This window comes from Hetaerina americana, unplaced genomic scaffold (genome assembly GCF_022747635.1).
Source record: "Hetaerina americana unplaced genomic scaffold, ioHetAmer1.1.p SCAF_7, whole genome shotgun sequence".
NCBI lineage: Eukaryota > Metazoa > Arthropoda > Insecta > Odonata > Calopterygidae > Hetaerina > Hetaerina americana.
Genome location: NW_027287316.1, coordinates 83,617,351 through 83,634,166, shown reverse-complemented (window position 1 = coordinate 83,634,166; position 16,816 = coordinate 83,617,351).

Genomic DNA, 16,816 nt, shown 5'->3' with positions numbered 1-16,816 from the left:
AAAGTTGGATTTCTTGACGTTCCAAAAATTTGAGGTACAAACAAAAAGTTCTGGATTTGAAATTAGGCAAAAAGGAATGGCCCGTCCAATTCACACCATGCTTGCCATGAGGGAAAGTGGTGGTCCAGTGGGGGAAGCGATGAACTGCTGACCGGAGGGCCAGGGTTCGATTCCGCCGGGCAGACTACCAAGCATCACCTCACCTGTGTGATCACGTGGCTTCGCCGGTCTACCTGGGGATCCACAGGTGGCACAGGGAATAAGGAACCGCCCCCCCCCAACCTGTTATTACCCTGTTTATGTGTGAATTTCGCGTGTCGTAGAGAGACAGCTTGGCACTCACTGGGTGAATTCCACCCTTGACTATCAAACCGACCATCGGGTCGATTACTACGCTTGGTTTTACATAGATTTCAGTACTTGAGACAATGGGTGCAATTGCAGTAACCGGAAATACATAAACGGAAGGGAACAAATCCGCGGAGAAGTATATTTACAATGCATTCATCTAAATGTCTTCGAAACACATTTCCATTATAAACACCTCCGCAAGAAACTTAAAAAACCAAATGTTTAGGTATTTGTGGCGAGACCAAAGTCCAAAATCAGTAAAATTAAGCTAAGTAATAATAAGCGGAGATCCCATCGATATCAACTTACGACACAAGGCCTGCACGAGTCGTTTCAGAAGTGGTTTGATGGGTCACACGATTTACTTATAAGAGTGGTCAGTGGTTTAACAGTACAGGCAGGTTTCGCTTGATATTGGTGGAGCACATTTATTACGAAATGACTTCAAGAGATCACAGTTTATAAGGGAGCACGTTTAACCAAAAACCCCACGGACAAACCAATAACGATACACCAACTTAGTTTCTTCTTCCCTGTAATGTTTAAATGCTAAATGAGACCGGACTCCTCCATAGTATCATAACGTAGTTAATTTCAGGTGCATACATTTATTTTCCAATATTTCAGCTGAAATTGAAAAGGTTTCGGTGGAAATGGATCAAAATAATATTCGTAGCTTCCATCAGGTGACGGCCAAACCTGTCCATATTATCATCTATTGCATTAATTTTCAATGATCACGTTTCCGATTGATAGCATTTTTTCCCGACGCGTGCGTGTTGTGCTGAATTCAGACCGTCGTCGGTTGTTAAGCGTGCGCATGGTTGCAGATGTCGGATGTATTGGCATTGATAGGACATTGACAGTGCACACACCATTATCGCTTCAAAATTTGGCGATGCGAAAGAGTGGCGCTAAACTCGTCCTCCCGATGGTCTTAAGACGGACGACCAAAAGAGCCGAGTCGAGTGTCTCTGCTTTCGAAGACCATCTGCAACTCCAACGCGACGATTCCCCGACCCTCTTACAGTCCCGACTTGGCACCAGCAGACTGTTTCCTGTTCCCTATAAAAGTGAGATCCTCCCTCCCTCAAAGGACACCACCACCACATTTCGCATGCTGGGACCCCAAGGGCCGTCAAAGAAGCCTGCACGCGTACCCTGAAGGACCTCCCGGAATCCGCCCAGAACACACTGATGGGAACCCCGCATTCCCCGTTAATGTTTGACCTTCAAACGCAGTTGGGCGGAGTACGACTCGCGTTTGTTCCTCCCAAACACCCCTCGGGGTGACCGCGTGGGTGGTCAATACAATATTTCTACTGGACACAATTTCCATTTATCATACAGTTGATAGCTCACTCAAAATGTGACAACGGGAAGAAGTGAGAAGATGATACGTGCATTAAGAGTGGCCGCTTATGGGGATGGCGGGGGTGGTGAGTTTTGAGGGGCGGGCACCCCTGCACCGCCAAGCCTCCCTCCCTGCTGGGGGCCCGCTTTCTCTTTCGACCCCGTCGGAATGAAGCCGTTCCCATCCACCCGTGGGCGCTCGCTCGCCTCCCGTCGCTCGCTCTGTCTTCGCCGCGAAAGGGATGCGACCTTTCCGCGGATTCGCCGCCGATCACGGATATGCCATTCCCGCGAGAGGCAATAGGCGCTTCGGAGGCGAGCCGCGGGTGGGCGTATCCCCTCCAAGGGAATCAAGTGTGGCGAAATCGACGAATGCCTTGAATCCGGAGGCTTTCGGCGACTTCGGGGATGTTTTTTGCCTTCTGTTATTTCAGGGACCCGGATTCTCGATTCGATCAATCTTCAGTATCTAACACGTCGTATACTCGCGGGGCGAGGCATTCTATGGATCGAAAAGGTGGACTGTTCACGTATCAACTCAATTTAAATACGATTGAAAATTATTTTACTCATCTTCTTGTATCATGTCTCGAGGATTAAAAAAAGTGCACGGATAACAGTAAACTTTTATTCAAGAATCAATTTCACTTTCCCACGGCGGGAGAAGTGCGGAGCACATTCGAAGAAGTGCTATTATCGTAATTGTTCGCGTTGGGCGTTCGCCCGGTGAAATAGTTCGATTCTTCTTCCGATACCCCAGAACAACTGTATTGTACGATATTGTGGCTAAGTACAATGCTTCGGAGAAGTCTTGGGAAGGTGTCGCTAACCCGGCGAGGAAACCTCATTCGCGGAAACGCGTGCTTGTCCGGATTTAAGCGCCGCACCCTATATACAGGGTTTGCATACAAAGTATCGTGAACATTTTCGGATAGGAAATGGATTTATTTTAGATGTTGCTACAATGCCTCTCAAAATACTTCAAAGTACTTCTTCCCTTGAGAGCGCCGACACATCTTTTGCCCGAGCGGCTTTTCCACGACTCGAAGGCTCCCTGGTAGGCGGAAGGACATTAAAGGGTACAAGCGTGCAAGCTTCTTTGACGACGGCACTTAGGGTCCAATCAATGGCGGTGTCCTTGAGTGAGGATTTCAAGCTGGTGCCAAGCACGGACTGTAAGGGGGTTGGGGAATCGTCGCGATGACGCTGCAGAAGGTCTTCGCAAGCAGACACTTGACTGTCTGCTCTTTTGGTCGTCCGGCCAAATACCTTCGGGAGCACGAGTTTAGCGCAGATATTTCGCATCTCCAAATTTTCGGTGATAATGGTGTGCACTGTCATCTTGTATCAATGCCAATACGATATATCGGCGATCACGCGCACATTTAACATACGTTCTGAATTCGGTAGGTCACGCACACTTCAGGAAAAAAAATGTTACCGACACCTTTCATAAAAACCTTACATATCTTGCATATGTCTAGGCTGATCCCGTCAAAAAACAGTCGTGACCGTAAGAGCAAATATTGTTCATTTATGGAAAATTATAGCACAGTACACGTAATCAAATGTAAAACTTACAGAAATTAGCATTCACGCATCGAAAATATTGTCACGTCAAAGAAATTCAATGGCACAAACTCCGGAAAAAATCAATCATCGTGCATTACGCAACGCTTTCGAAAATACGAGCGACGGAGAGCGGAGTTTGTCCAGCAAATGCAGAAAAGTATATTCGACGGTCGAGAGCCGCTCGAAAGTTAAGGCCAATTGGTCGGGCGACCCGCGCTTCGCACCACGCCCTCCGCAAACATGAAAGGGGTAAACATTCAAGACGAGAAGATGACTCGAGGCTTCGTCCTCATGTTTGCGGGAGGCGTGCCGACCAATCACCATAACGGATTCGCACCCCTGGCGCACACGCACCCACGCACGCACAAAAACGCACTCAGAAACGCACCTCGATTAATTTTCCGTGAATGGTGGATCATCTTCCGCGACGCACGCCGGAATAAAACAAAAGAGAATTTTCGTGCGTGCAAAGGAATTACGTAAATGCGTAAGCTCCCTAACCCAGAATTGAGGAAATGAAATGAAAGAGAGTTCTCAATTAAACTATAAATACTTTTGCGTGCCTGACCGAGTTAAACTTTAATTTTAAGCCCGATAACATTAACTTTCATTATTTAATTCAGAACTATAAATTATAACTATTAATTACAAAATTCAGAACTATAAGTATAAATTTCACAAAAATAGTTTTACCCCAGCGAAAAGCCGCGGGATCCAATCCCACATCTTACCGAATGAAAATTTAAGACTGCCTCGTCTTTAAATTTTTAGGCGGGCTGCGAAATTGGATCTGCAGTCGGTGCGTTTCAATTTCCAATTGGCCCTTCAAATTTCATATTCAGCCAATTCGATTCCAACGCAAGCCTTAACCTCCCATTGGGGCGAGGCGATCTAGGGGCAACGATTTTCGTCCTAAAAATGTGACTCAGAATTAGAGCACACGAAAGATAACCTTTTTTTAAATTACTAACACTCCCATCCACCTTCTTTCATGTCCTACACTGCACGAAAAATATATATGAAGAGTCTTACTTCCTAGAGATTTCCTTTGGCGAAGCTTTACACTTTGACCACATGCGTGCGACGGAATACGTTGATTATCGCCACATTTAGGTACTTCTGTTCATGAATGTGTGGGCTCCAATAAATGAATATACATATGCATGCTTTAAAATATATACATATATATACATAAATATATACATATATATATAATGTATGTACATACATATATATATATATATATATATACATAAATATATGTACACATTCAAACACGAAATCCCGCAAAACGGCTAACAAACACTCATTTTTATAGAAACAGATATAAGGAAAAGGGATAGGAACACACAAAGGACGAACACAGGAGAGGTGGGGAAGGTGGAAAAAGCCTTCCGCCTTCCCCACCTCTCCTGAGTTCGTCCTTTGTGTGTTCCTATCCCTTTTCCTTATATCTGTTTCTATATAAATGAGTATATATATGTACATATATAGATGGCTAAATTAAAGATGAAAGCAAAATAGGTAAAGACATTCCGGGTCCACAGATATTAAGAAGCAAATTCGAGAGAGCCGTGGCAGACCTGAGAAACAACGAGGCACCAAGAGTTTACAAAATAAGCGGAGAAATAATCAAGGCACTCGGGGTCAAAGCGAAGGATGGCCTCCATGGAATAATCAAAGACAACTACGGCAGCGGAAAGATACCAGAAAACTTCGAGAAAAGTATAATGGTTGCAATACCGAAGAAACCGAAAACAAAAAAGCGAAGAACAAAGATCATTGAGCCTGGTGACTCAAGCATCGAAAATCCTCATTCGGATAATTAGCCGAAGAATAGAAGGAAGAATTGAGGGAAAGCTCTCAGAAAACCAATTCGGATTCAGGAAAAACCGAGGAGCAAGAGAGGCCATTCTCAGCTTGAGGGTTCTGGCCGAAAAAAATGATACACGTGAATAAGCCATTATAGGTGGCATTCGTGGATTTGGAGAAGGCCTTCGACAACGTCGCATTGAACAAGATGTTTAAGATACCAGAAGCGCCTGGATTGGACTACAACGACAGAAGAATTATCCATAGCTTCTACGAGAATCCAATCACAAAAATAAAGACGAAAAATGGGAGAAAAATAGAAGCTAAAATGAACAAAGGAGTAAGACAAGGATGCAACCTCTCGTCAGCAATATTCAACGTGTATCTGGAAGAGGCAATAAAAGAAACCCAAGAATTGGGTATCAAAGGAGTCAAGGTAAATGGAGAAGAAATCAACATGCTCCGGTTTGAAGATGAAGTCGCAGTGGTAGTGGAAACGCGAGAGGACCTGCAAGCAATTCTAAGTGCTATGGATCAAGTACTGGAGGAATATAATATAAACAATCAACAGGAAGAAAATTAATATCCTAGTTTGTGGAAGAGAGAACCTGAATGCAGGTATCGCAATTCGAGGGGTGAAACTAGAGCAAGTGGAATCCTCCATCTATTAGGGTAGCAGTAGTATAACATGGGATGGAGGAAGTTCGACCGACATCGAGCAAAGAATAGCCCACGCTGAGAACGCACTCATGAAGAAGAGGCAATTAATTAGTATGTTCAAAGAACCTAAGGCTGGAAAAGCAAGGAAGCCATTCGTCGAGACTTGCGTGTGGAGCATGGCGCTCGCTCCATGGTTCCGAGACTTGGAACATTGGAAAAGCGGACCAGCTAAGAATAGAAGCCTTCGAAACATGGCGCTGGAGGAGGATGCTGAAGATTAAATGGACAGGCATCGTAAGGAATGAGGAAGAATATAGAAGAGCAGGAGAGGATAGGGCCACATGGAGTACTCTACAGAAAAGAAGAAATAGATGGATTGGACACACATTCAGGCTCAATGGATTGATCAATCAGGAATATAATAGAAGAAAATATATAAGGGAAGATGCCACGAGGCAGACCAAGAGACATGTACATAAGACGAATTAAGAAGGACGTAAAACAGAGAAGGTATCAAGGATTGAGGGAATTGACATTAAATAGAGTCGAATGGAGGACTGCAGTAAACCAATCCTAGGATTGAAATACTAATGATGATATATATATATATATATATATATACACACACTACTATATATATAATATATATATACTATATATATATACTATATATATATATATTTATATATATATATATATATGCATTTTTGTGTGTTTATTTCTTATCCGTTGCTCATCTACCCGTCAAGGAAACCATTTTGCGTTTTCATTCGCTCAATTCTACCTTCCCCACCCCTCCTGCGTTCGTCTTTTATATGCGTTCCTCTCTCCCTTTTCCTGATATCTATTTCCATGTGAGTAAATATGTGTCCGCCATTTGACAGGTTTTCATGTTTGAATGTGTATATATCTGTTCGTTTGTATAATTTGTATACACACACACCCACACCCATGTGTGAATATGTAAATGAATGTATAAAACCATTTTAAAATGTGAGTTCTGGGCTTATCGTATTCCTTTTGTGATAATATTAACAGCAAAAGGCTCTGCACATAAGAGAATACCGGGGAAATCAACTCCTTTCCAAGTGTATCTTCAATTCCCATGAACTACGGCTCGCCACTGTGACTTTCATCAGAACAACTTCAAGGCCCTCTCACTGATGCCGAGAGCATTGCTTCGAATTGTTTACAAACTCTAATCGACTGTGTGATGATTCGTCGTAATGACTCGGGGGCCACAAAAACAGAGAATGGACGTCGCTTCAAATTATCAAATTATTTCGACAGCAGTTTCACAATACACGCAACAAAATGAAGACTAGACTTGATTTCCTCGTTTCGAAAAAATCTGTAATTTACCCTCGCAAGACATTAATGACTGCAATTAATTGAATGAAGAATCATTTGCGACGAGTAGTTTAAAATTATGACTCAATTATTATCGGAGATTATCTCTGCGGAGAGTGAATTACGTTTAGGCGGAAGTCAAACTATTTCCAAAGAAACCAATAGATTACGAGAGTGTTTTTGTCTGCTTTCTCCTTTTCACCACCTCAGCGAAGTTTTTTCTCGCAGAAGACTTATTTCAGGTCTCGGAAGAGTTGGAGAGGGAGTCGTTTTCTTTTCAACTATTATTGCGAAATGTGAGCTTGGAGTCCCTTAAGCACAAGAAATTCAACGAAATAGCCTCATGCCTGGATGCTTTGCTTGCGCAACAGAAATTGCCTAGGAATGTGATATATGGAACACGGCGAATATTTATGGAAACCACAGGGGAGGCATGATTTCGCAGGAAGAATGCATCACGTCCCTCGTCCGTTCCTCCAGGAGCAAATACACTTTATCTTATGGCTGTCAGGGCGACCTGAGAGGAAACGTTGGAATTCCATTGTGACGTAATCACTTAAAGGTAAAACAAGGAATTGAAGTTAAAATGAATGCTCCAGCGATAATATTTAAAGGGAATAAAAATTTAAAGTGCCCTATTATCGAGATAAAGAATGGTTCTCCAATTTAATCAATGCAAGAATAAGGTGCCACAAATAAGTTCGAAACGACGGTCGTAAACAGCAAGTTGGAGACTATTTTTTTATTCCTTCCCTAAAGTTTGCACAAAAGAGTTACCAAGGAGATACAGAAAAAATTCACCATGAAGAAATTTCGTTTTTTCGGCGGGTAGTCTGGGGGAAATATGTACACATTGTGACAGGTCTTCAGTTTTGTTTTGAAATCATCAGACCTCTTATATGATGAAATGCTCACATCACATAATATTCCTAATGACGGCAAAGCAATTAAGGGGCCTCATACTAATACTCAAACCCGTCAATATTGGAACTAGAATATCAATATACGATTTAAAAAATAGTAAATCCAGTTTGATTAAAGAATATAGTAATATAAAGCAGGTCCAAAAGAATGAAGACTGCAAAATTGAATAAAATATTGCTTGGAGTCGGTGTTTTTATCCCGTGCGTCCAATCAAGTATGAATGACTTCAGCTGCTGTCACTTGCCAACAAAAACGGGCGCAGAGGAGTCACCGTCACGAGCTTGTTCGAAACTGCAAGTTTTACCGGAGGTCAAGCGATAATGGAAGATACGCTATTTCGCGTTGTCTTTTAGACCTCATTTTGGACATTGATACGTCGAGTACTACACCGACTGCAATAGAAGGTCTTGAATTCGAAATCAAACATAATACAAATTTAAAACTGCCCGTTTCGTGAATAATGAGCAATTCTAAAGCGTGGAATTAGAATTGGATTAGCCTTGTTCGGAAATGCGCACTTCCTGAGCATAAATCGTTAAAAAATAACGATCCTGCATGATGAAGTCAACGAGGACACTTTTCAACTTGTGCCCAAAAGCCTCGTGGCGTAAAAAATGAAATAAAATGTAACAAAGTGAATGAAATGTCATCAAAGGCCTATAAAAAGACTGAAATGAGCAAAACAAGAGTTTGCGAGTGGTATTATAAGCGTTTTCCACAAGATGGCCGCGAAGATGGGGACGATGACGAACGCCCCATCACATCTAACAACCGATGAAAACGAGGAAGAAAAAGTGAGAGAAATGGATACGAAATGGATCGCGGAATCGCAATCAGAGAAGCCGCTGATGATACAGGCAAGTATGTCGATTGGCTCATTCCATGAAATATTTTTCGAATGTTTTGGATATGAAACGCGTGACAGCAAGATTTGTTCCAAAATTGTTGAATTGAATGAACAACAAAAACAGCGGCGAATGGAAGTTGCTCAATGGAGTCGCTGAATGAAGTCAAAGACGATGCAGAATTAATGAAACGTGCTATAGTAACAGGTGACGAAACGTGGGTTTACGGAGATGACGTCGAAACCAAGGCTTGATACAATTCCTTTGATCCTTTTTTTTAACAAACGAAAATCGCCTCACGCTCATGAAAACACGTCCATAACCTTAGAGGCGGCTGCCATGGGCAACGTACGAATAATGAATACAGCTGGAAATTGTATCATACTTTAGGGGCACACCTAACATCATAATTAAAAAACTATTTTGACAATCCCGCGAAATTTAAACATTCCCGTTATTTTCTGAACACACGTCGTGCGTCCTTGTTGCCCGAGTAACGTAAGTAAAAATTCATCCGCAATGCAACAACGAGAATGTCTTCTTTCAAAAATGTAGCCAAATAATCAAATAATGAGCAGCCAATTACCACGCTCGTACATCTATCTACTCGCTGCCAATGTCCGTTAAAGCTGGTCCTGGTCGGCAGAAATTACGCAACCAATGAGATTCAAATGTGACGACCTCTCTTACGTCTCCCCGTTTCCTGCGATTTTCACCGCAGCCATCCAACTAAGTCGGTTTCGCTTTCTTTGCCGAGCTAAGAATTTTTTTGTACCTAGTCGCTCTTCTATGAATTTACGTAATTTTTTTAATTAACACTTTCTCCGGAAGACAAAACATCCATCAAAAACTAGATTAAATGAGACGAGATGAAATGCAAGGCAAATAAGAACGAAACTGAAAGAAAGACGATGTTAAGTACATAAAGTAACTTACGCTCACGTGTATCGAGCTAAGTAGAGTGGGGGGAGGCGATTCTTTGTTGTACTGACACACGCACCCACCCACACACACGTACACACACACAACACACAACCACTAGGTCAGTACGCCTCGAGCTGCAGTTTTTGGACGGTCGCACCACTCGTTTACAGTAGCGAGTCAAAATGAACAATACCATTGGAAATCTCGCCAAATGTAAAATCCGATAGGTTAGAAGGTTAGGATAGTGATAGGTTTTCTACTGGCAATAAACTTCAAAGCTGCTGACATTCTTCGGGAAATGTGTGCTGTGCACCATCTTAAGTGATGAGTGACAGTGATGTGCGTCTGTGGTGCTGTTGGTCAAAGAGTGAACGGACAGTTGTCCATGGTGGTGACGGATGTGGTCATCCGTTTGTAGTGAACAGTTAACTGCTCCACAGAATGGAAGAAAAAGTACGTCAAAACTGGCATTTTGCGATATCTGAATTATTCATAAAGTTTTCCGCAGATTTCGTCAAATCTGCTGCATGGAGACACGACTGAAAAGTTAGGTTACTACATTTTTTGTGCTCGTTTCAACGAAGAACTTCAAGATGCCGTCATCGGTTGGCTGCGATCTAGAGGCGATCTTCACCTGTGAGGCGGCGGAATTTTATTATGCCGAATGAGTTTGAAAACTAGACCAGAGATGTGACTAATGTTTAAAACTGTTTAGCGAGTACGTGGAAGAGATAGTAAATATGTGCAGTTTTGAGATGTAAATAATATATTTTCTGTATTTATTCGAGTGTTTTTGGTAATGGCCGAACGGAAGTTACTTCTTGGACAAGGATCGTATTCACAGTTTATCATCGGTCGGGTAGGGAGGATGGGGAGTAATTTCTTAAGCCGAAGGTCGCCCGGAAATTGGAATCTATGAACCAATTATCCATCAACAGTGTTCCACAATTATGGTCCAACGTAATACCATGTGAGATCGGCATTTACCTAGGGCAAGGAAACTACGCATCAGTATCCAGGACAGGAATCCTCGGTATCCTGAGCGCCCTAGCGAACAACCCTAAGAGCCCGCTACTAAAATCGTAGATATGACTCGGCACTTGAGCAAGTGCCGGTGTAACAGCGCAAGCCCCATCCTACGAAGAGTTATGTCTCAACTTTTCCAGTCGGGCAAGCGCCGCCCGGATTCCGCGGCCCCGCTTCCCGCGCGATGCGCCCACTTACCCTTTCGCTCAATGGAAACGAAAGTACGGCTCGCTCCGTTCGGATGTGGAACGCCTCGCCGTAGATTCACCTCTTTAATGCGTCCGTCCCAGCACGCCCCCTTGAGTTTTCCGTTTCTGCCCCGATCCTCTCCACGCCGTTTCCTCCTCCCCTAAATTAAGGAAGACTTTCACTCCCTTTCAACGCCGCGATGAGTCGAGGGGGAGGGGGCTTTATCCTCGTAAGATCATTCCCACGCTGAAATATTCCGTCCATTTGATCCATTGTTTTCTTTCCCCCTGCGTTCAGTGGCATCTTAAAGCGACGGACTCTTTAAGCATTCCTTGGAAAACGCCAAACTCGTACGAAAATAAGACAAGCCGGCCAAGCCATGAACTCCATCTCCAATATTAACCAAAATTAAAAATTAACAAAAATCAAAATTAACGAAATTTTATTTTCATCAAAAATTAAGGAAATTGTACTGGGGGTTTAAAAAATAAGGTACCCTAAAAAATTGAAACAATAAATTGCCCGATTCTAATCAAACGGGCCAAATTATTATTAATCCGACAAGGAATTTCAATGGCACACCAAGAGATGGTACATGGTTTCTTTTTTGAGAGATGCGAGACTAAATTGTTCACGTCGGCATGGAGGAAAATGCGAAACGAGGGCCCATCCCCACCGATTACGCGGCCGACTAATTCCTTTTTTTCCACGATTATCCTACACCAATTAACTAAAACACAAACGGTGATATTACATCCCGTGGTTTTACAGGCGGGGAAACAGGAAATAATCAGCGGATCATGAACGCGCTGCGCGATGCATAATGATTATTCGGGCATCAAAAGGAATGAATAAAAAATTTTCGGAGCAAATGCGTGAATATTCTGGGTGAGGCAGGTAAGACCGATGACCAGCACCACGTGAGGACCTTCTTCACAGATTTCATTCGGTCTCCGGCGGACGAGGGCTGCTGCGGTCAGGATCGCTTTAAATTACGTTCGGACAGAAAACAATTTCCATCGGCGCAGTCATACAGAAATAAAAACGGAAATAAGATGTTTATTCCAATATTATAATGCTATGAGACGCCGCACAACTTTGAAAAGCCCACCAACACCATTTGGGCTTCTTGGTACGAATCAGAGCCTGAAAGGGAGACTTTCCCTTCCTCCCCGAAAGCCCCTCGATTGTTTGACAATAATCCCGGAACCTACGGATTTTTAAGTGACAATCCTCGCATCGCGATCACAATTCAATGATGAATAAATGCAGCTCTATGTCTATTTCTCGACAACATTTACCCCTTTCATTTCGGTTGTACTCCATACCTCTCAATCGTGTTAATCGTCAGTTAATGATCTAGGCATATTAGCACCTCTTTAACATAATTGCGTTGATCACATCCAGGCACTTCAGAGTGCAGCTGTCACCCTCTTATGGCCACCTCAACCGCTTTCAGGAATTCGCAGAACCCAGAGAATTGCTCACATTCCCATTTATCAACAATTATCCTCCCACTCATCTCGTACCATATCAAGCTTCCATATCCATTCGACCTCGGGCTCAAATTATTTTTTTCCAACTCTTAATGGTATATTGTGACTCGTTCATTAGCTAAAATAGTTAAATACTAAATCTCCCGCTTTCGCAATACGCCCCTTTTCTTTCCGCTCACCATTGGTCATCTCCCAAATCACACATCGGCAAAAAATAAATTAAGAAAAACTCAAAGTCTCAAGTTAAACTCGGCCTTTCCTGAACTGCTTCATTGTATCAATTTCAGCGTGCCATCACGAAGCACCCGCCAACCCCTAGATGTCGCCATTCAAATATTCGCTTTCCTTCTTCCTCCGCCTTCCTGGTACACTCTTACAACCAGTTCCGCTCTGTTGCGGCCCGTTCACCAGCCCCCTAAGCACACCCTCGCATATCCCCATACAACAGGTAAGTGTCCTCCGCTGATTTTTTGTTAGCTTGTCATTTATTTTTGAACGCCTTTTATTTATTTAGTTTAATGTTCTGCACTAAATTGACACATAAAACTGTATGCGGCACAATTTTATGCAATAAACATGCCAATAAAATAAAAAATTTAAAAATATTAGCTTTAATTAGTTTACGCAACTCTGTTTCACTGCGCTTTTCTCGCCCTCCCAATTAATTTAGACTCGCACTGTCTTCGATATATTTTAAATGCGGCACTAAATACGAGGCTTGCCATTAATTAACCGTTTCAGGCGTAACTGTGTGGAATGTTTCCATGGTGAATAATGTCAAAGTAAAAATTGGCAAGTCCACACGAGAATTATGCATCAATGCGACCCAGGTTTCAGTGTGGTGCATCGACGTCATGATCGGGCAGCATCATCATGGCCAGATGGTGCTGCACCGCAGTGAAACCTGGGTCGCACTCAAGTTTATCTTTCATGAGGATTTACAGATTTTTATTTTGAAATTATTATTCATGAGGCTTGCTATTGAATTATGATTTATAAGTTAGCGGTGATTCCACACATGAAGTACGAGAGAGACCGCGAGATGGAGCCAGACACGTCACGCCTGAAAGACGACCAACCATTCGTTTCGGAAGGAAAGAAAATTGAAAGATTCGATAACACTTGGGATAACTTAATCGGAAGAGAGTAGTCTTACAAAAATGACTTAATCCAGTGAATTCCACAAATTGATTGAATCATAAATTGATCTCTTGATTAAAATCCAATTCCCAAAACGGAACTGTGCAAGAACTGATTCTATCATTCACTTCGGTTGCGCAATCAAACTAATACGCCACTCATTTAAAGACAAAAATCTTGTAATATTTATCTCAAAGCAATCGCCCTGCTGAGAAGAGCACTTCTACATCCGCGCGCGGCTTTTTCGTCATCCGCCCTTGTGAAATTCGATCCTAAGGGGAAACACAAATGCCTGGAGGGAGAGAGATGGATAGTTCCAGTTCGATGAGTGGCAGGGAGAGGGGAACGGTGTTGTCGGCGGGGAAAGCAAAGCGGAATGGACGGAGAATGGACCGTGGACGGCGGCGAGGAGCGAAGACGGAGACCGGCGATCATCCGGGAGTGAGGATCGGGAGAACGTCATCTGGAAAGGGAAGGGGTCGCGGACCACCCCGGCACCTACCCCGAAACTACAAGGGGCATGCGGAAGGCAGATCTATGCACGTCTACACAATACCCTGCTAGCCGCTACGAGGGCGTGTGGAGGGGGGTGTCAGGTAACCAACAATGCATGCAAAATACCAATCATGCCACCTCTACACAAATATTAGTGTGATCATACACTCGAAAAATGTTAATCACACGAAAGAAAGTACTTGAACGCAACAACATCCAATAACATGATACGTATATTCAAATCATGCCGTAGAACTGTTAAAAAGATGGGTCCATGCAATAAAAAAATAATACACAGGAAAGAATATGCAGGATGCGGACAAAATAGATAAACTGCCAAATCTGATTTTATCCTACGAGATTGCTGTCGTCTCTATTTTGATCCCTAAGAGATGACAGGGATGATGTCACCTACGTCAGGAAGGTTCTTGAGACGTTGCCTGCCAACGATAGGGTTAAAAGTGGGCGGCCACGTGATAGAGCCACTTGCCTATGCTTGTCGACGATCACGCCAGGCCGACAACCAGTTAAGACAGCCACAGAATTGCTGTTCCAGTTCAGTGATTCACAGGAGCAAGGAGAAAAGTAGGACATAGAGATTAACCACGAGGAGTCGAAAATAATGACATTTAAAAAAATACCGAAAAAACCTCTTCACGTCAACATACTTGCATTCCGAGGAACTCATTACTTTTTCCGTGAACCTTATCCGAGGCTATCCCTGCAGGTCATCCCTTCTACAATACTTCTCCCTTCGCAACTCTTTTCATCCGGTCATCGAGAGCGGCCACGCGGCCAATAAGGACATCTTTCATTCAAAGCCTTCATCAGGTCCATTGTTCCTCGTCTTGGAACATCATCGATCCCTCCATTCGATTACCATCGATCTTCCGTAGCACCGCAACAGTTAATATCCGCTTTTCTGTCGACGCTAAGATCCATGGTTCACTAACGGAATGCGGAGAGTCGATTAAATACTTAGGTGTTATCCTCACTCAAGACCTCTCCTGGGTGAAAAACATACGGGGAATATGGAAAAAAGCGGACAAAAATTATTAGGATTAGAAGATTACTAGGAAAATGCAATTGAAAGGGTCTAAGAGAAACGGTATCTTTCGATGGCTAGGCCTCATTTATAGAAAATGCTGCAAGTACGAGTATATGGGATCCTCATGAAGTTTGATTGATAGCCAAATTGGATCGCGTGCAGTATAGAGGAGCTAGACTGGTAAAACGGCGTCGTGATAAACTTAGTAGCGTATCCAAAATATTACAGGTGCTTGGGTAAGAATCACTCACGTGGGGAAAGTGAAATTACAGATTGAATGTCTTGCATATGAATTGGAAGGATGTCTCTTTAGCAGTAATGTTGAAAATGTATTATTACCCCCATCGTAATACGGTAGGAGAGATCATGCTACTAAAATTAGAGAGACCAAGTGAAAAGGCAATTAGATTTAAGATGTCATTATTTTCCACGAGAACGATAATGGACCATAAAAACATTGTCCGACCTCGGTAGGGTCATATTTCGATCATAATTAGTCTGGTTCTAATTCACCCCCAGCTACACACCCTAGTGCTGGCTTTTAGGGTACTAAAACATCTTATTTTTAAATGCGCGGCAATTATTTGGGACGAGAGGAAACGTTAATTCTGCAAGGTTCAGAGTAATTCATCCGGATTTGTATGAAAACGGAGCCATAAATGTTTCAAAGAAATGCATTCTTACTTCCTGGTTGCGCAGAAAGGGGATAGAGAAAATATTTCGAATTTGAATTGGAAAAATGAAAGTTTCGGGCCGATGCGGTGCCTATGGTAGGAGAGTGGTTTGGTGGGGTGGGGAATGAGTGGCCGACGAAGGAATGTGGACCGCAGCGGAGAAGTGAAATAAGCGCGCGTGCCGGGCCTGTTGGGTCGCATTGGAGCTATGAACGAGAATGAAACAGCCAAACATACCTACGGGAATTAAAGCGAACGGTTCCGTTGGGAAAGAGAGAGAAAGGGGTGGCAGGGCCGGCAAAGTCAAGGGAGAATGTGATCATTAGACGCCGAAGGGACAGAAGAGCATGTTTGAATGAAAGTAGGCATCGATGCGACAGAGGCAACGGGAGTAATTTAAAGGAGGGAAGCAAGCCTCCTGGTTAAGCTTGCTTATATCTGAACTTCGCCTAACCCACAAAAGGGAACGGAATGAAAGCTCTGCGATGGAGGAAGTGGACCTCTGCGCTGATCAAACATTCGCCGGCCATCTCCGAGAAAAATGTCGCTTCTGGAAGATAAATCCTTTGTTGCCACCGTCTGCCACCGACCTCAAACGAGGATCGGCTCCGCTCGATTCTCACGCGGAGGCTTCCGTCCCTTCGACCAACTGCGCGTGGAAAAACGGCGGCGGAGGGATACTCTCGGCGGCGAAGAGGAGTCGAAAGACGACGGGGGGTGGGGGAGGGGGCAAAAAATGATTAGCGGGATTGACCGCGTGGTGGGGTGAGAAGGGGTTGGGGTGCCTCCTCCTCCAGAACACACACATTCCCTTCTCTTCCTCCTTTCGCGGCCTCATCACCTTCCCTCCTTCGCGCTTTCCCACGCCCGCCTGCGCACGGCCACTCGACCGTGGAGCGGAGACAAAAGAAGTGCTTTTCGCGCCAAATCGGCGCGCGGCACCGCAAAAGGCAGAGG